This window comes from Engystomops pustulosus, chromosome 3 (genome assembly GCF_040894005.1).
Source record: "Engystomops pustulosus chromosome 3, aEngPut4.maternal, whole genome shotgun sequence".
Classification (NCBI taxonomy): Eukaryota; Metazoa; Chordata; class Amphibia; order Anura; family Leptodactylidae; genus Engystomops; species Engystomops pustulosus.
In genome coordinates, this window is record NC_092413.1 from 136,593,918 (window position 1) to 136,613,833 (window position 19,916).

Consider the following 19,916-nt stretch of genomic DNA (forward strand, 5'->3'; position numbering starts at 1 on the left):
TTTTGACGTTTCTGTCTTTCTCAAAGGAATAAAATGTGGAAACATTGCTGTGTACCAGGTGAACAAAAGGAACACTTTTCATCACCAACCATTGGGGTGTTGCTACCCTTTTTTCATGGTCAATGCTATAGTATATATTCTAACAATATGCCAACAATGTTTCTCTGGGACATACCCTCTAACAGTCTCTGTTTTACTAAGAAAATGTATTCCGTTTTGAAGATTCAAAGAATTTCAGAATTAACATATTTCTGTTCTGTACTTGATTCACTTTGTTTCTGTCACTTTTTCCAGGCATTGGAAATTGAAATTCTAATTACTGTATATACTGGAGTATAAGCCGACCCGAGTATAAGCCGAGACCCCCTAATTTCAACACAAAAAACTGGGAAAACCTATTGACTCGAGTATAAGCCGAGGGTGGGAAATGCATTGGTTACAGCCTCCCAGTATACAGTCTGCCAGCCCCTGTAGCATACAGCCTGTCCAACCACTGTAGGCTACAGCCTGCCCAGCCCCTGTAGTAGGAAAAAAAATAACACTGTACTCATATTTCCAACGTCCCCATAGGTCCTCTTCTGTCTCAGACAGAAGAGGACCTATGGGTGACGTCAGAAAGGTGAGTTTTGTCTTTATGTTTTTAGTTGACTCGAGTATAAGTCGAGTTAGGGTTTTTGAGCACAAATTTTGTGCTGAAAAACTAGGCTTATACTCGAGTATATAAGGTAGATACATTGTTGAACTACAATTATTAGCAATAATTGCTCACTGTTATACACATACAAGATTCCGGTACTATAAAAATATACAATCAATAATACCATAAACAAGAATGTAAGTTATTCCACAAAAGGATAAAAAATCTTCAATTACATTTCAAAGTCAAAATAATTCTGATGTCCTTTAGATGTCCTTTAGGGGTATGTTACATATTAGTCTACAGTATATTATATGTTACTATTGATTTGTTGCTGATTCAAATGTTAAAACAGATAGTTTGTGATAATCTAGCAGACATGCATAAAAGTTCCACTTGGTGGCAGGACCACACCAGGAAAATGAAGCACATCTAAAATGTTGTATCTTGTTGTGGCTGAACTTTTTTCTTCAGTATTTCCACTGGATGGCAGCTGTATTACATGTTGTACTAGTGACTAACTTGCGTGAGACCAACTAATTAATTCTATATTTAATACTGGCCTGGGTTATCAACTACCTGACCCCTTGTGATTGACCCCTTGTGCGGCCTAGGGCACGTTGATGTCACCGTGCTTGGTATGGGGCCTGGGAGGGCTGACCTATAGCATGGCAGGTGCCCAGCAGGTGGTGTGTGCAAGAAATATGGAGGAAGAGGCTGATGCAATGGTTTCTCCTTGGGGCAAACCCTGAGGTGTATGTAGGATGAATCCCTGGGTCAGGGGCGGACTGGCCATTGTACTCACCGGGAATTCTCCCGGTGGGCCGCTCGGTTTCTGGCTGGACAGGGCCGATCTCCTCTGTCTGGGGCCGGTCTCCTCTCCCCCTCCTCGGACTTCCTACAACTTTAATCAATAGTACCCACATCCTATAACTGATGCGGGTACTAGTAACAAGCAGAGGCAGTGCAGCAGCAGCGCTGCCTGTGAGCTGAGGGTCCGGAGCGCACAGGTAAGGTATACAGCGCGCAGGCCGGCACCACTCAGCTCACACTGTATCTTACTGGAGCTGCTCCGTGCAGCAGTGATGTCACGGAAGGGGCGGAGCCTCGGGGAAGGGGCGTGGCTTTATACACAGTCTCCTCACAGTGCAGGAAGTGGAGCTGTAATGGCTGCCTGCAAGAAGAACTGGTAGGGGGACTGTGTGCAAACATGTGTATGGAGGTGAGGGGGCTTCACAGGAGGGGATAGGATGGCTGTAGTAAGGTCAGGGAACACCTGTATCTTACGTGGAGGTGCATATCTGGCGGGTGCTCAGGTGGCATGAGGTGTGTGTTACGTGGGGCTGCATGTCTGGCAGGGGCTGAGGTGGCATGAGGTGTGTGTTACGTGGGGCTGCTTGTCTGGCGGGTGCTCAGGTGGCATGAGGTGTGTGTTACGTGGGGCTGCATGTCTGGCGGGTGCTCAGGTGGCATTAGGTGTGTGTTACGTGGGGCTGCATGTCTGGTGGGTGCTCAGGTGGCATTAGGTGTGTGTTACGTGGGGCTGCATGTCTGGCAGGGGCTGAGGTGGCATGAGGTGTGTGTTACGTGGGGCTGCATGTCTGGCGGGTGCTCAGGTGGCATGAGGTGTGTGTTACGTGGGGCTGCATGTCTGGCGGGTGCTCAGGTGGCATGAGGTGTGTGTTACGTGGGGCTGCATGTCTGGCAGGGGCTGAGGTGGCATGAGGTGTGTGTTACGTGGGGCTGCATGTCTGGCGGGTGCTGAGGTGGCATGAGGTGTGTGTTACGTGGGGCTGCATGTCTGGCGGGTGTTCAGGTGGCATGAGGTGTGTGTTACGTGGGGCTGCATGTCTGGCAGGAGCCGAGGTGGCATGAGGTGTGTGTTACGTGGGGCTGCATGTCTGGCGGGTGCTGAGGTGGCATGAGGTGTGTGTTACGTGGGGCTGCATGTCTGGCGGGTGCTCAGGTGGCATGAGGTGTGTGTTACGTGGGGGCTGCATGTCTGCCGGGTGCTGAGGTGGCATTAGGTGTGTGTTACGTGGGGCTGCATGTCTGGCGGGTGCTCAGGTGGCATGAGGTGTGTGTTACATGGGGCTGCATGTCTGGCAGGGGCTGAGGTGGCATGAGGTGTGTGTTACGTGGGGCTGCATGTCTGGCGGGTGCTGAGGTGGCATGAGGTGTGTGTTACGTGGGGCTGCATGTCTGGCGGGTGCTCAGGTGGCATGAGGTGTGTGTTACGTGGGGGCTGCATGTCTGCCGGGTGCTGAGGTGGCATTAGGTGTGTGTTACGTGGGGCTGCATGTCTGGCGGGTGCTCAGGTGGCATGAGGTGTGTGTTACGTGGGGCTGCATGTCTGGCGGGTGCTCAGGTGGCATGAGGTGTGTGTTACGTGGGGCTGCATGTCTGGCGGGTGCTCAGGTGGCATGAGGTGTGTGTTACGTGGGGCTGCATGTCTGGCGGGTGCTCAGGTGGCATGAGGTGTGTGTTACGTGGGGCTGCATGTCTGGCGGGTGCTGAGGTGGCATGAGGTGTGTGTTACGTGGGGCTGCATGTCTGGCGGGTGCTGAGGTGGCATGAGGAGTGTGTTACGTGGGACTGCATGTCTGGCGGGTGCTCAGGTGGCATGAGGTGTGTGTTACGCGGGGCTGCATGTCTGGCGGGTGCTCAGGTGGCATGAGGTATATGTTATGTGGGGCTGCATGTCTGGCGGGTGCTCAGGTGGCATGAGGTGTGTGTTACGTGGGGCTGCATGTCTGGCGGGTGCTCAGGTGGCATGAGGTGTGTGTTACGTGGGGCTGCATGTCTGGCGGGTGCTGAGGTGGCATGAGGTGTGTGTTACGTGGGGCTGCATGTCTGGCGGGTGCTGAGGTGGCATGAGGAGTGTGTTACGTGGGACTGCATGTCTGGCGGGTGCTCAGGTGGCATGAGGTGTGTGTTACGCGGGGCTGCATGTCTGGCGGGTGCTCAGGTGGCATGATGTGTGTGTTACGTGGGGCTGCATGTCTGGCGGGTTCTCAGGTGGCATGAGGTGTGTGTTACGCGGGGCTGCATGTCTGGTGGGTGCTGAGGTGGCAGGTGTGTGTTATGTGGGACTGCATGTCTGGCGGGTGCTGAGGTGGCATGAGGTGTGTGTTACGTGGGGCTGCATGTCTGGCGGGTGCTCAGGTGGCATGAGGTGTGTGTTACGTGGGGGCTGCATGTCTGCCGGGTGCTGAGGTGGCATTAGGTGTGTGTTACGTGGGGCTGCATGTCTGGCGGGTGCTCAGGTGGCATGAGGTGTGTGTTACATGGGGCTGCATGTCTGGCAGGGGCTGAGGTGGCATGAGGTGTGTGTTACGTGGGGCTGCATGTCTGGCGGGTGCTGAGGTGGCATGAGGTGTGTGTTACGTGGGGCTGCATGTCTGGCGGGTGCTCAGGTGGCATGAGGTGTGTGTTACGTGGGGGCTGCATGTCTGCCGGGTGCTGAGGTGGCATTAGGTGTGTGTTACGTGGGGCTGCATGTCTGGCGGGTGCTCAGGTGGCATGAGGTGTGTGTTACGTGGGGCTGCATGTCTGGCGGGTGCTCAGGTGGCATGAGGTGTGTGTTACGTGGGGCTGCATGTCTGGCGGGTGCTCAGGTGGCATGAGGTGTGTGTTACGCGGGGCTGCATGTCTGGCGGGTGCTCAGGTGGCATGATGTGTGTGTTACGTGGGGCTGCATGTCTGGCGGGTTCTCAGGTGGCATGAGGTGTGTGTTACGCGGGGCTGCATGTCTGGTGGGTGCTGAGGTGGCAGGTGTGTGTTATGTGGGACTGCATGTCTGGCGGGTGCTGAGGTGGCATGAGGTGTGTGTTACGTGGGGCTGCATGTCTGGCGGGTGCTCAGGTGGCATGAGGTGTGTGTTACGTGGGGGCTGCATGTCTGCCGGGTGCTGAGGTGGCATTAGGTGTGTGTTACGTGGGGCTGCATGTCTGGCGGGTGCTCAGGTGGCATGAGGTGTGTGTTACATGGGGCTGCATGTCTGGCAGGGGCTGAGGTGGCATGAGGTGTGTGTTACGTGGGGCTGCATGTCTGGCGGGTGCTGAGGTGGCATGAGGTGTGTGTTACGTGGGGCTGCATGTCTGGCGGGTGCTCAGGTGGCATGAGGTGTGTGTTACGTGGGGGCTGCATGTCTGCCGGGTGCTGAGGTGGCATTAGGTGTGTGTTACGTGGGGCTGCATGTCTGGCGGGTGCTCAGGTGGCATGAGGTGTGTGTTACGTGGGGCTGCATGTCTGGCGGGTGCTCAGGTGGCATGAGGTGTGTGTTACGTGGGGCTGCATGTCTGGCGGGTGCTCAGGTGGCATGAGGTGTGTGTTACGTGGGGCTGCATGTCTGGCGGGTGCTCAGGTGGCATGAGGTGTGTGTTACGTGGGGCTGCATGTCTGGCGGGTGCTGAGGTGGCATGAGGTGTGTGTTACGTGGGGCTGCATGTCTGGCGGGTGCTGAGGTGGCATGAGGAGTGTGTTACGTGGGACTGCATGTCTGGCGGGTGCTCAGGTGGCATGAGGTGTGTGTTACGCGGGGCTGCATGTCTGGCGGGTGCTCAGGTGGCATGAGGTATATGTTATGTGGGGCTGCATGTCTGGCGGGTGCTCAGGTGGCATGAGGTGTGTGTTACGTGGGGCTGCATGTCTGGCGGGTGCTCAGGTGGCATGAGGTGTGTGTTACGTGGGGCTGCATGTCTGGCGGGTGCTGAGGTGGCATGAGGTGTGTGTTACGTGGGGCTGCATGTCTGGCGGGTGCTGAGGTGGCATGAGGAGTGTGTTACGTGGGACTGCATGTCTGGCGGGTGCTCAGGTGGCATGAGGTGTGTGTTACGCGGGGCTGCATGTCTGGCGGGTGCTCAGGTGGCATGATGTGTGTGTTACGTGGGGCTGCATGTCTGGCGGGTTCTCAGGTGGCATGAGGTGTGTGTTACGCGGGGCTGCATGTCTGGTGGGTGCTGAGGTGGCAGGTGTGTGTTATGTGGGACTGCATGTCTGGCGGGTGCTGAGGTGGCATGAGGTGTGTGTTACGTGGGGCTGCATGTCTGGCGGGTGCTGAGGTGGCATGAGGTGTGTGTTACGTGGGGGCTGCATGTCTGGCGGGTGCTGAGGTGGCATTAGGTGTGTGTTATGTGGGACTGCATGTCTGGCGGGTGCTGAGGTGGCATGAGGTGTGTGTTACGTGGGGCTGCATGTCTGGCGGGTGCTGAGGTGGCATGAGGTGTGTGTTACGTGGGGGCTGCATGTCTGGCGGGTGCTGAGGTGGCATTAGGTGTGTGTTATGTGGGACTGCATGTCTGGCGGGTGCTGAGGTGGCATGAGGTGTGTGTTACGTGGGGGCTGCATGTCTGGCGGGTGCTGAGGTGGCATTAGGTGTGTGTTATGTGGGACTGCATGTCTGGCGGGTGCTGAGGTGGCATGAGGTGTGTGTTACGTGGGGCTGCATGTCTGGCGGGTGCTGAGGTGGCATGAGGTGTGTGTTACGTGGGGCTGCATGTCTGGCGGGTGCACAGGTGGCAAAAAATGACAAAGATGCAAATTCAATTAATACAATAATGAAAAAACGCCCCCCCCCCACAAAAAAAAAAAAATGGAATAAAATTTCTTTAAATTAAATAAAAAACCTTTTTACAAGGCAAGCATCATGGATGTGCAGTATCAGCTGCAGTCTGGCCACTGGGGTTCGGTGGCGTCGGCTGCAGTGGCGTTAGCCACAGTTTGGTGGTGGGAGGTTTTGGTGGCTGCAGTCGCAGTCTTGTTGGGGGGGGGGTTGGTGGCGTCAGCTCCAGTCTGGTTGGGGGGGGGTTGGTGGCGTCAGCTCCAGTCTGGTTGGGGGGGATTGATGGCGTCAGCTCCAGTCTGGTTGGGGGGGGTTGGTGGCGTCAGCTCCAGTCTGGGCAATGCATAATGTAACATCACTACAACTGCCTCAATTTAAACACAGAAGACACTGACACATGATTATATAAATAGCGTCTAGCAACATTCTATACCGCCATGAGTTATATATATATGTATTACTGAAAATTTCATACTCCTCCCCGGCCAAATATACTCCTCAAAAGTAGTAAGAGGAGTAATATTACCCTTCTAGAAATATCTTAGTGCGACCTCTGGGTGTACGGGACTGTGTAAAGATGTGAATTTTTGCGGGATGAGCTGATGTTTTCTTTGCTACCTTTTTGAAATCTGTACAGCCTTTGATCACTTGCATTACTGGGTTCAACACCGAGAATAACCGTTATTATATTTTGATAGAAAGGACATTTTGCGGGGATACCTTAAATGTTTATGATTTTTACTGTTTATTTTCATATCAGTTCTAGGGAAAGTGGGTGATTTAAATATTCAGCTTTTTTATAATTTTTTTTTTTTTTTACTTTTTCATACCCCTGGATTGGTCCTACCATATACTGCAATGCTACAGTACAGCAGTATATGTGGATTTAACACATGATCTATTACAATGTACCATTGGCACATTGTAACAGGTCTTGGAAATATAACAGAATATACTTCTGTATTCACAGTATATATTTGTAGTTATTCTAATGTAGTGGGGAGCTGTATGTTTTATAGTGAATTATAAGTGGCAATGTAAATATTATTATTTTAGTACACACATAATTTATCCTAGGGCACAGTGTGGTCAGTTGTGGTGTGAGGAGTATATATGATATATGTGGGGGCACAGTGTGGCCAGTTGTGGTGTGAGGGGTATATATGATATATGTGGGGGCACAGTGTGGCCAGTTGTGGTGTGAGGGGTATATATGATATATGTGGGGACACAGTGTGGTCAGTTTTGGTGTGAGGAGTGTATATGATATATGTGGGGCACAGTGTGGTCAGTTGGGGTGTGAGGGGTATATATGATATATGTGGGGCACAGTGTGGGCAGTTGTGGTGTGAGGAGTGTATATGATATATGTGGTGGCACAGTGTGGTCAGTTGTGGTGTGAGGGGTATATATGATATATGTGGGGGACAGTGTGGTCAGTTGTGGTGTGAGGGGTATATATGATATATGTGGGGTACAGTGTGGTCAGTTGTGGTGTGAGGGGTATATATGATATATGGGTGTACAGTTGTGGTGTGAGGGGTATATATGATATATGTGGGGTACAGTGTGGTCAGTTGTGGTGTGAGGGGTATATATTATATTACTTAGGAGCACAGTGTTATTTAGGTGACACTATAGTGTAAGTGACTGTAGTGTCTTTAGGCTCACAGAGGAGCTGCAAGGAAGCGACTAAACGTGAGCGTGAATTCTTTATCGACAAGTGAAGGCCTGGAGAATCAGTGCACTTTTATACCTGATGGAGATGATCATCACCTGTGAGTAGCTAAATGTCACTTCTGACAATTCTGTACAAAGTGTGACACTTTCTGCTTTACACGAGGTAGAAACAGAAGTCCTGTGGAAGGAAAGATATGGAGGCCTGGCGCAGCATTCCTGCATATAATATGCTGCCATGGGGTGCAGCAGCCATGTGGATAAATTACACAGGTCTGCTGCACCCCATAGGTCCATATTTTACGATGGCCTGCTGCAGCCTGACCACCTTTGTTTTCTTACACAGGACTGCTGCCATCCCCTCTATGTAAAGTGCTCATGTACATAGGAGGCAGTTTTTTTGCAATTATATTCCTGTACATAGGGGGCAGTATTATGGTAGTTATATTCTTGTACATAGGGGGCAGTATTATAGTAGTTATATTCCTGTACATAGGGGGCAGTATTATAGTAGCTATATTCCTGTACATAGGGGGCAGTATTATAGTAGTTATATTCTTATACATAGGGGGCAGTATTATAGTATGTATATTCCTGTACATAGGGGCAGTATTATAGTAGTTCTATTCTTGTACATAGTGGGCAGTATTATAGTAGTTCTATTCTTGTACATAGGGGGCAGTATTATAGTAGTTATATTCTTGTACATAGGGGGCAGTATTATAGTAGTTATATTCTTGTACATAGGGGCAGTATTATAGTAGTTATATTCTTGTACATAGGGGGCAGTATTATAGTAGTTATATTCTTGTACATAGGGGGCAGTATTATAGTAGTTATATTCTTGTACATAGGGGGCAGTATTATAGTAGTTATATTCTTGTACATAGGGGGCAGTATTATAGTATGTATATTCCTGTACATAGGGGCAGTATTATAGTAGTTATATTCTTGTACATAGTGGGCAGTATTATAGTAGTTATATTCTTGTAAATAGGGGGCAGAATTATAGTAGTTCTATTCTTTTACATAGGGGGCAGAATTATAGTAGTTTTATTCTTGTACATAGGGGCAGTATTATAGTAGTTCTATTCCTGTACATATTGGGCAGTATTATAGTACGGTAGTTCTTTTTTTGTACATAGGGGGCAGTATTATAGTACGGTAGTTCTATTTTTGTACATAGGGGGCAGGATTATAGATAGTTAGCTTGTATATGGGAAAACGTATTTTAGTAGTTTTATTTTGTATAAAGAAGGCAGGATTAAATGTGTTATTCTATATATACCAACAATTTGTTGGTTATGACCCCACCCATATTGTCTGACCACACCCACTTGTCTTTGATTCCGCCCATAAAATGGGGCCGCTTTTACAGTTTTTTCCAGGGCCATTTTAAATTCCCAGTCCGCCCCTGCCCTGGGTGATGGATGGGGTAGCCCGTAGTGGTAAGCAACCTTATCCAGGGATCAGACGGGGCTGCGTTGTGCAAATCAACTTACAGTTCTTTATTCAACAGCAGGCAATGGCCAAACATGATTAACAGCAGATCTAATCTGCAAATTTGGCAAGCTGGAAGAGTCATGGAGAGCCGGTCCACAGGAAGGTAACACCTAGCCTGGTAGTAGATTCAGGCTGGGCTGGTAGAGATGGATCTGAGTCTGGCTCATGGATCTCAGCTCTGAGCTAAATTCTCCTGACTTGCCCTGGGTGCTAGGCAGGGCCTGAGGCACCTGTGGTTCCTGGTATTAGGACACTGGATGATGCAGCACTGTCATGTGCTGCTCACTCATACCATGAGGTCTGGTTCTCTCAGAAGACCATGAATTAAGACCTTGTGCTCCCGCACACCAGGGTTTATATACTCTCTTGGCCAGGTGATAGCACTTCTCCAATCAGCTTCAAGCTTGCTTTACAAGAACATCATTGGACAGTAGCATTAGATATTGTTAACTCTTGCCTTACCGTGCAGTGGCTACAGCTGCAATTACTAATTCCTCCAGTACTTAGAGACCTCCTATAGAGGTGATCAGTCTCCCTAACTGCTGTTGACATGGAGAGGGCGCTGTTTGCAACTACCACCTTTCCTATGCGTTGGCAGGTGTTTTGCAGATGCCTGACCATTATAATCCACTGCACTGTCAGTGAGGAGGAGCCGGAGCAGAGGAAGGGGCATGCGATATGATGATCTACTACTTGTCAGAGAATATCAGCATAACACATGCCTCCATCTCCTCCCTATTACCTCCTCTATGACAGGAGAGAGGATTATAACAGTTATGCATCTTTAACCCCTTAACGCTGAAGCCACTTTTCACCTTCCTGACAAGGACCATTTTTTAAAATCTGACATGTGTCTATTTAAGTGATTATAACTTTGGAACGCTTTAACATATCCAGTTGATTTTGAGATTGTTTTTTCGTGACACATTGTACTTCATGTTGGTTGAGAAATTTAATAAATATATTTAGTATTTATTTATGAAATAAATGGAAATTTGGCAAAAATTTTGAAAAAAACAATGTTTTCCAAATTCAAAATTTTCTACTTTTTGGAAAGTTGGTCATATCACTAAAATAACTTGATAACTAACATTTTCCATATGTCTGCTTTAACTTGGCATCATTTTTCAAACATCTTTTCTTTATTTTGGATGTTAGGAGGCTTATAACTTTAGGTGCAATTTTTCAGATTTTCACGAAAATCATCAAAACCTACTTTTGGAGGGTCAATTTAGTTAGAAGTGACTTTATAAGGCCCACATGACAGAAACCCCCCCACAAATGACACCATTTTAGAAACTACACCCCTCAAAATATTCAAAACAACCTTTGGGAATTTTATTAACCCTTTGAGCGTTTCATGAGCGTGAAAGATAAATGAAAGTGAAATTAGAGAAATGTAATTTTATCTTACTATAGATTCATTGAACACTAAAATTTGCACCTTCACAATGGGTTAAAAAGGAAAATGCATTTTACAATGTTGAGGGCAATTCCTCTTGAGTATGCCAATACCCATTTTGTCACTGTACCCTGCTGTACGGGCACAGGGGGGCACTTGGAATGGAAAGAGCGTTGTTTAGTTTTTGCAGGGTAAATATGGCTGAAAAAGTTTTCATGTGTCAGGATGCATTTGGAGAGCCATAGTGGTACCAAAACAGAGGAAAGCCCCAACATGAGACACCATTTTGGAAAGTACACCCCTTGGAGAGTTTAGCAACGTGTAATTTGTGTATTTTCCCCAACAGGTGTTTGATTCAATTAGGCCCCAAAAGGGAAAAAAGGTGAAAATTTTCTCAAAAAAGTCACTTTTACCCCAAATTTTTGTAAGCCACAAGGGATAAAAGATGAAACAACCCCATAAATGTGTAAAACTATTTCTCCTAAGCACAGAACTACACCACTTTTGCATATAAAGTGTTGTATGGGTGCAAAGTAGGGCTCAGAAGGGAAAGAGGGGCTTTGGCCTTTTAGAAGCCAGATTTGACAATCATCCTTTACATGTGTCAGGATGCATTTGGAGAGCCCTAGTGGTACAAACAGAGGGGAACCCCAACAAGTGTCACCATTTTGGAAAGTTCACCCTTTGGAGTATTCAGAAAGGTGTAATATGTGTATTTACCCCTACAGGTGCTTGCTTCAATTAGGTCCCTAAAAGGAAAAAGGTGAACATTTTCCCAAAAAAGTCACTTTTACGGCTAATTTTTGTATCCCATAAGGCATTAAAGATGAAACAACCCCAAAAAATGTGTACTAGCATTTCTCCTGAGTATAAAATTGCCCCACACATGCAAATAAAATGTTGTATGGGTACGCAGTGAAGCTCAGAAGGGAAAGAGGGGCGTTGGCCTTTTAGAAGCCAAATTTGGGCTGGAGGGTAGGTCACTAATTGTGCCACCCTATGTGTAAAAATGGGATGTCAGAAAGGCGCTGGTCATCAGGGGTAAGAGGTTTCCTTTTATTCAGAGATATTTAGGACAACGCGTTTCGCACTCCAACGAGTGCTTCCTCAGGTCTAGGCTTGTTGTGCTGGAGAAGTGATCACTTCTCCAGCACAACAAGCCTAGACCTGAGGAAGCACTCGTTGGAGTGCGAAACGCGTTGTCCTAAATATCTCTGAATAAAAGGAAACCTCTTACCCCTGATGACCAGCGCCTTTCTGACGTCCCATTTTTACACATAGGGTGGCACAATTAGTGACCTACCCTCCAGCCCATTTGCTATACGCCCTTGTTACCCAACCTTGGGGCGAGGGTGGGGACGCGGCAGCGGTTACTTACCACATATGCCTGACCCAGCGTTGTGCCTGTCTCTAGCACAACCAGCAAAGGTAGCGCTGTTTCTCTCTGTTCCTTTTTCTCTGCAGAAGCCAAATTTGACAGACATCCTTTACATATGTCAGGATGCATTTAGAGAGCCGTAGTGGTACCAAGACAGAGGGGAACCCCAACAAGTATCACCATTTTGGAAAGCACACCCCTTAGAGAATTTAGCAAGGTGTATTATGTGTATTTGTCCGTAAAGGTGTTTGATTTAATTAGGACTTAAATAGATAAAAGGTGAACATTTTCTTATAAAGGTCATTTTACTCCTAATTTTATATAGCCACAAGGGATAAAAAAATGTAATAACCCCTCAAAATGTGTGAACCTATTTCTCTCGAGTGTAGAAGTACCCCACATGTGTATATAAAATGTTGTATGGGCGCACAGTAAAAGGAAAGGGGAATGTTTGCCTTTTAGAAGCCAAATTTGACAGAAATGTTTGACATGCATTTGGAGAACCCTAGTGGTATAAAACAGATAAGAATCCGAAAAGTGACCCTAATCTTTGAATGCACACCCCTTAGAGAATTTTGCAATGTGTAATATATGTATTTGCCCCTACAGGTGAATGATCCAATTAGGCCCTAATCATTAAAAAGGTGAAAATTTTCCTATAAATGTCACTTTACCCCTAATTTATGTAAGCCACAAGGGATAATATATTAAATAACCCCAAAAAAGGTGTAAAACTATTTCTCCCGAGTGTAGAAGTACCCCACATGTGCATATAAAATGCTTTATGGGCGCACAGTAGAGGAAAAGAGGGATGTTTGTCTTTTAGAGGCCAAATTTGTAAGAAATCCTTCACATGTGTCAGGATACATTTGGAGAGACGTAGTCGTACCAAAACAGAGGAAAACCCGAAAAGTGACCCTAATTGTTGAATGTACACCCCTTGGGGAATATAGCAAGGTGTAATATGTGGTGTAGTGTAATACACGTGGTGAAATGAGCATTTTGAACATATAGGTGGTTTCCAAATATGATGTGCAATGGAGTCCAAGATGGAAATTGCAATTATTTCTGGAAAGTTCAGTGCCCGTTATGTGGCGCCCCTTATGAAATAATGGAGGGGAATAGGGAGCAACGGGACATAACAGTTGTTACAATTATTCATTTTACCGAAATTAATTCACAATAGGTTGGGCGTGAATTGTGAATGTCTAGTGTATAAGGAGGTAGAATATACCAGGGGACCAACTAAACTTTTGTCACTCTGGAGTTGTCGCAGGTATCTTAGTGGTATGTAGTGTCCATCCTAACTTCTCTTTTGGAACAGACTCTTTATTAAGTCCTACCATTAGAAGCAGCAGAATTCACCGGGAAAATGCTGTCCTGGCAAAACACAGGAACATCTAATCCGGAGGTACTGGGGCCCCGTCCTTCTTGTCCCAATATTAGTTTCCTAATATCTTCCTCTTGAAAACAGAGAAATGATACGGCAGGACATGCACATTGGAACAGCTCGTAAGAGTTGTACAGCGTAATCTGTACAATGTGCATGGCCAGCACTTTTGTACCATATCTTGGTTTTTCGTAGGGAAATTATCGCCAAGTGTTGCTCTTATTCACCCTAGCGATGCCCATTGTGACGAATATTGCTGCTTTTGGCTGGACCATATCGACCAGCAAATAGCGGCAAACATGGACAGAGAGGGGCAACAAAACCCCTCTGGACTGCAAGGCAAAATTGGTGGCTGTCAGGAACAGCCGCCACCCTGCCCCGATCACCGTGTCTATAGACATGGTGACCGGTATTACTGACGTCATAAGTAAATTCGCTGCTTTCGGCTCGTCTGAACTGATGAGCCAGCAGCGATAATAAACTGGGGGTGTGTGGGGGGGACGTAACCCTTCTGGTCCATGGGGCAGGATGGATGGCTGTCAGGAACAGCTGCCGTCTTACCCCGATCAGTGAACAGCCGCCGTCTTACCCTGACCGGTGTTGGAAAGTCACTACCCGCCGCACCGTTCTATAACAACGCTCGTTGGCTATAGGCTATACAATCTTTATTTATTTTTTAAGCAATTTAGACAAATAAGGGCTTATTTTTTGCGAGACGAGATGCACTGTAAAGAAAACCTTAATTTTAGTGGGTTTTTAGCTTATTGAAGAAATTTTATTAACTTTTTACGTGTGGAGGAAAATAAAATCATCAATTCTTGTTTTGGATTTTTAGCATTTTTTTGGGGGGTTGTTCACTGTAGCATAACAATAATATTATCTTTATTCTACGGATCACTACGATTACGGTGATACCTCATTTATATAGTTTTATTTATATTTGTCCAATTTTATTGAAGGAAAACTAGAATAGAAAAAATTGCATTTGTTTTAGTATTGCCATTTTTATAGTGGCATAATTATAGTATTTTTTGGTTTACGGAGCTGGTTGTAAGCTTATTTTTTGTGTGACAAGTTGCTCTTTTTATCGGTATCATTTTGGTGCTTGTAACTTTTTGGGATCACTTTTTAGAACATTTTTTGTAAAGCAATTTGATAAAAAGTTTTAATTTTTGGCAAGTTTTTTTTTTTTTTTTTTTTACCACGTTCACCGAGCGGGTCCAATTATGATTAGGATTTTTTGTACAGATTGTTACGGACGCGGCGATACCAAATAAGTGGGGTTTTTTCGTGATTTAGTGTTTTTTATACTTTATTACTTGTGTAAAGGGAAATGTGGTGTTTGGGGGGACTCTCACTTTCTTTTATTATTTATTTTTACTGTAAAAAACCTTTATTTATTTATTTTTCCTTTTTTTACAGTTAATGACATCTAAGCTTGAACAAGTGATCTTCTGATCACTGCGCATGCCCAGTGTCTTACAGCCGGGTCCTGCCAGGAGGCACGGACCCGGCACCGAGAGGAGGAGCGGACCCCCCCGGTAAGCGCCGCGGGGGGGTCCGATTCGCATTAAAATAACTTTAAATGCCTCTGACACGCCGCGGTCAGCGCGACCGCGGCGTGTTAGGGGTTAACACCCGCGATCGGAGAAATCTCCGATCGCGGGTGTTAGAGGCGGGTGTCAGCTATAACATATAGCCGACACCCGCAGCTTCTGGCCCCGGCTCCGTTCAGGAGCCGGGGCCAGAAGCTTGACGTAATAGTACTGCATTTTGCGGGAACGCACCTCCCGCGATGCAGTACTATTACGTCAAATGTCGGGAAGGGGTTAATGATATCTCAGCAAGTATAGGGGCTACAAAGGAAAATTCTAAGTGCCCTTGAAGCTGTGTAGATGCCCCTACCGAATGGCATGCTTATCTCCACATGCGTGAGTTGGTGAAATGTCCTGTTTAAAGAATATTAAAGAATTAATATACTGTAAATCAGGGGTGTAACTTGAGGGGGTGCAGAGGTTGCGGTCGCACCCGGGCCCAAGATGTTTGGGGGGGCCCTTATGGTGTCACTTTCCCATATGAGAAGACTATTACTATAAACCATACATTATAGTCAGGGCCTGGCACAGACTTTGCACTGGGACCCATCAGCTTCTATTTACGCCACTGCTGTAAATCTTAGTCTTAGTTACATGCTGCGGTACCTGAATTAAATCACTAGATGGACTCAGAGAGCACTAGATTTGAGGCAGCAAGAGGAATGATGTACTCTGCTTATAACAACTAAAAACTGGTGTTTAGCAGAGACAAGCGGCCCAGGCTGATGCTACTTTGCATTGAGAAAGCTGTGGGCAGGGACATCTGTGACTTACCCTGCCGCTATTATGCTCCGAAAACATATTTGTCTGCAGGACTAAAGGGGGCAGTCATCTGGTGCATTATGCATGAGTTTTGTGATTTTAGCATTATGGTCTGCTATACACTGTAAATATTCCCTAAGCCTAGCTTTTCTCGGCACAGGCCATTACTCCTCCTGGGGTTTCCATGAATCTGGAGATGCCCGCCGCTTCCTTGAAGAGGTGCAGAGTTTGAATGAGCAGTGAGACAGTCACAGCTTCCAGCAGAACAAAGTCCTTGTCACGGGTGCTCCCGCGATCCCTGTCACGGATCGCGGGCGCATCCGTGCTCCTGCATGTGCCCCCGCTGCTGCCCGGTGTCTCTTACCTCTCCCGGCTCCTGCGCTTCCTCGGACTGCCGTGCGCGCGCGTCCCCGCCTCCTAGGGCGCGCGCGCGGCTCCGGCCGAAAATTTAAAGGGCCAGCGCACCGCTAATTGGTGCACTGGCTGAACACCTCACCTTTAAGAATCTGCCTCTTCCTGTGTTCCTTGCCGGATCTTTGTGCCTCATAGCCTTAGAGAAAGCTTACTAGCGATTATTCCTGCGTTCCTGTGTGTTCCTGCGTTCCTGTGTATTCCTGTGTGTTCCCGCTCCTGAGTCCTGTGTTGCCGTGTTACCTGAGTTCCTCCGTGTTGCTGTGTTCCGTGTGCCTGTGTTCCCGTTCCCACCTGCCTGGACCTCCTGTTGCTGACCCCGGACTTGGACCTGACGTTGCATCTCTGCCGCCTGCCCTGACCCTGTGCCTGGACCTGTCTACGAGATTGTCATCCGCTAAGGTACCTCGACCTCGGCTGCCACCGTGGGCTAGTCACACCTGGGAACGACCTAGTGGTATCCTGCCGCAGCAAGTCCAACCCGCTTTGCGGCGGGCTCTGGTGAATACCAGGTGCCGCTAGGCTCCGGTTCCGGGTGTTGGCTAGTTACATCTCCCGCGGTGGTCCAGAGGATCCACTGATCCTAACAGTAAGATCCGGCCATGGATCCCGCCGAGGCTTCTTCTCCCAGTCAGCCTGATCTCGCCACCATCGTGATCCACCAGTCCCGGCAGATTGCAGCGCAGCGGAATCAGCTAGAGCAAGTCACCGCCATGCTACAACAACTACTTGCTACCCAACATCAGCAACAGTCTCCAGAAGCGGCCGCTGCGACCCCTGCTTCCCCGGCTTATCATCCTGCTGCTGAACCCAGGCTACGCCTCTCTTTGCCCGGCAAGTATGATGGAGATCCTAAGATGTGCAGGGGCTTCATCACCCAGTGCTCCTTGCACATAGAACTTATGCCGTCGCAATTTGCCACAGAGCGGTCCAAGGTGGCATTTGTCCTCAGCCTTCTTTCTGGGAAAGCCCTGGCCTGGGCTACTCCGCTTTGGGACAGAGATGACCCGGTTGTATCTAGCCTCACTGCGTTTCTGTCAGAGTTCCGGTCTGTCTTCGAGGAACCAGCACGAGCCTCCTCTGCAGAGTCTGCATTGTTGAACTTGTGTCAGGGCAACTCATCGGTGGGAGAGTACGCAGTTCAATTCCGCACCCTGGCTTCAGAACTGGCTTGGAACGATGCAGCCCTCATCGCTACATTTAAGAAAGGGCTCTCTGCGCAGGTCAAGGACGCACTGGCAGCTCGGGATCTTCCATCTACTCTGAGTGACCTCATCACCTTGGCCACTCGAATTGATGTCCGGTTTAAGGAGCGAGCTGAGGAACTATGATCTGAGTATCCCCAAGGCCGTGTTAGACGCATCCCTCGCCTGGCGCCAGTCTTCCAAAGGCCGCTCCAGGTCCCGCCTGAATCTTCTGTTGAGGAACCCATGCAGGTTGACCGAACCCGGCTCACTCTACAAGAGCATTCCAGACGACGTCAGGAGAACTTGTGCATGTATTGTGCCAGCCCACAGCACTTCGTCGGGGCTTGCCCTGTACGTCCCCAACGCCCGGGAAACGCCAGCACCTAGGCTTCTCAGGAGAAGCGTCCCTAGGTGTGAATAAAGCTTCTCCACGCTTGATTCTCCCGGTACTCCTCAGCATTGGCACCGGCACTCCGGTCCAGGTTTCTGCTTTCCTGGATTCGGGCTCCACAGCGAACTTTGTAGATGCTGCACTGGTCGCCCTGCATCACTTCCCGGTGGTTCGTCTTGAGAAGCCCTTGTCCATTGCCTCAGTCAGTGGCCAGATTCTCTCCGTGCCTATCTGGTTTCGCACTGAACCCCTGCTCCTTCAAGTTGGTGCATTGCATAAAGAGAGACTCTCCTTTTTTGTGCTGCCACAGTGCACTTCCACTCTCCTGCTGGGTCTCCCCTGGTTGCAGCATCATGCCCCTGTTCTGGACTGGTCTTCTGGAGAGATTCTCCGTTGGGGTCCGGATTGCCCCTCACGCTGCATGACGGTTCCACATCCGCTTCCTGTCAGGACTGCTACTTTGTCTCCCAAGCCCCTGGAGGGACTTCCAGCTCCGTACCGGGACTTTGCAGATGTGTTTTCTAAAAAACAAGCCGAGATCCTTCCTCCACATCGTCCCTATGATTGCCCCATTGATCTGCTGCCTGGATCTTCTCCACCACGGGGTCGTGTGTATCCGCTCTCGGTTCCTGAGACTGCCGCTATGTCGGAATATGTTAAAGAAAATCTGCAAAGAGGTTTCATCCGCAAATCCTCCTCACCAGCTGGTGCTGGTTTCTTTTTTGTCACAAAGAAAGATGGCTCTCTCCGCCCCTGTATAGACTATCGCGGTCTTAACAAGGTCACCGTTAAGAACCGCTATCCTTTGCCGCTTATCACGGAGCTATTTGATCGTCTGCGGGGTGCAAGAATTTTTTCCAAATTGGATCTTCGTGGGGCCTACAACCTTATCCGCATCAGGAAGGGTGACGAGTGGAAGACCGCCTTTAACACCCGTGATGGGCATTTTGAATACCTAGTTATGCCCTTCGGACTTTGTAATGCGCCAGCAGTTTTCCAGGAGTTTGTAAATGATATTTTCCGGGACTTATTGTACAGTTGTGTCGTGGTGTACCTGGACGACATCCTTGTGTATTCTGCCAATCTGGAGTCCCACCAGTCTCATGTACGGGAGGTTCTCAGCCGCCTCAGGACAAACCACCTCTATGCCAAGCTGGAGAAGTGCCACTTTCATCAGAGGAGCCTTCCATTCCTCGGCTACATAATTTCTGATAGGGGTTTGCAAATGGATCCTGCCAAGTTATCTGCGGTTCTTCAGTGGCCACGCCCAGTGGGACTGCGAGCTATACAAAGATTTCTGGGCTTTGCTAATTATTATAGGCAATTTATCCCACACTTCTCATCTCTGGTCGCGCCGATGGTGGCGCTTACGAAAAAAGGTGCTAATCCCCGTGTCTGGCCACCAGCAGCAGAAGAAGCCTTCACGAAATTAAAAACTACTTTTTCCTCCGCTTCAGTCCTTACCCGACCGGATACTGAAAAGCCGTTCCTGGTGGAGGTTGATGCCTCCTCCGTGGGTGCTGGGGCAGTCCTTACCCAGAAGGGTCCCAGGGGACGAACACTCACTTGTGGTTTCTTCTCCAAAACCTTCTCCTCCGCGGAGAGAAATTATTCCATTGGAGATCGGGAGCTTCTAGCCATCAAGCTGGCTTTGGAAGAGTGGCGTCATCTGCTGGAGGGAGCCCGATTTCCAGTCAGCATTTTCACGGACCACAAAAACCTTCAGTACCTTCAGACGGCTCAGCGTTTGAATCCTCGTCAAGCCCGGTGGTCCCTCTTCTTTTCTCGCTTTGACTTCCGAATCCATTTTCGCCCTGCAGAGAAAAACATCAAGGCTGACGCCTTGTCCCGTGCTTCTGATGTTATGGGGGAGGACTCTGCTCCTAGGCATATTGTTCCTCCAGAGAGACTTGTGCTTGCCGCGCCGGTGGACCTCCGGCAGCTGCCTCCCGGCAAGACTTATGTGCGACCTGGTCTCCGAAAGAGGATTCTTCTCGTGTGGCTGGGCACCCTGGGGTGT

At 48.5% G+C, this 19,916-nt stretch overlaps 1 protein-coding gene across 1 annotated transcript in view; it reads left to right on the forward strand.

The window, feature by feature from the left end:
• Positions 1-1,766: 1,766 nt before the first annotated feature.
• Positions 1,767-19,916, forward strand: part of COL21A1 (collagen type XXI alpha 1 chain) — a 235,518-nt gene continuing 217,368 nt past the window's right edge. The window contains exons 1-2 of the mRNA XM_072142258.1: positions 1,767-1,859; positions 7,866-7,978. The gene's annotated coding sequence lies outside the window, so the exon portion shown is untranslated. The remainder of the gene's footprint in view (positions 1,860-7,865; positions 7,979-19,916) is intronic.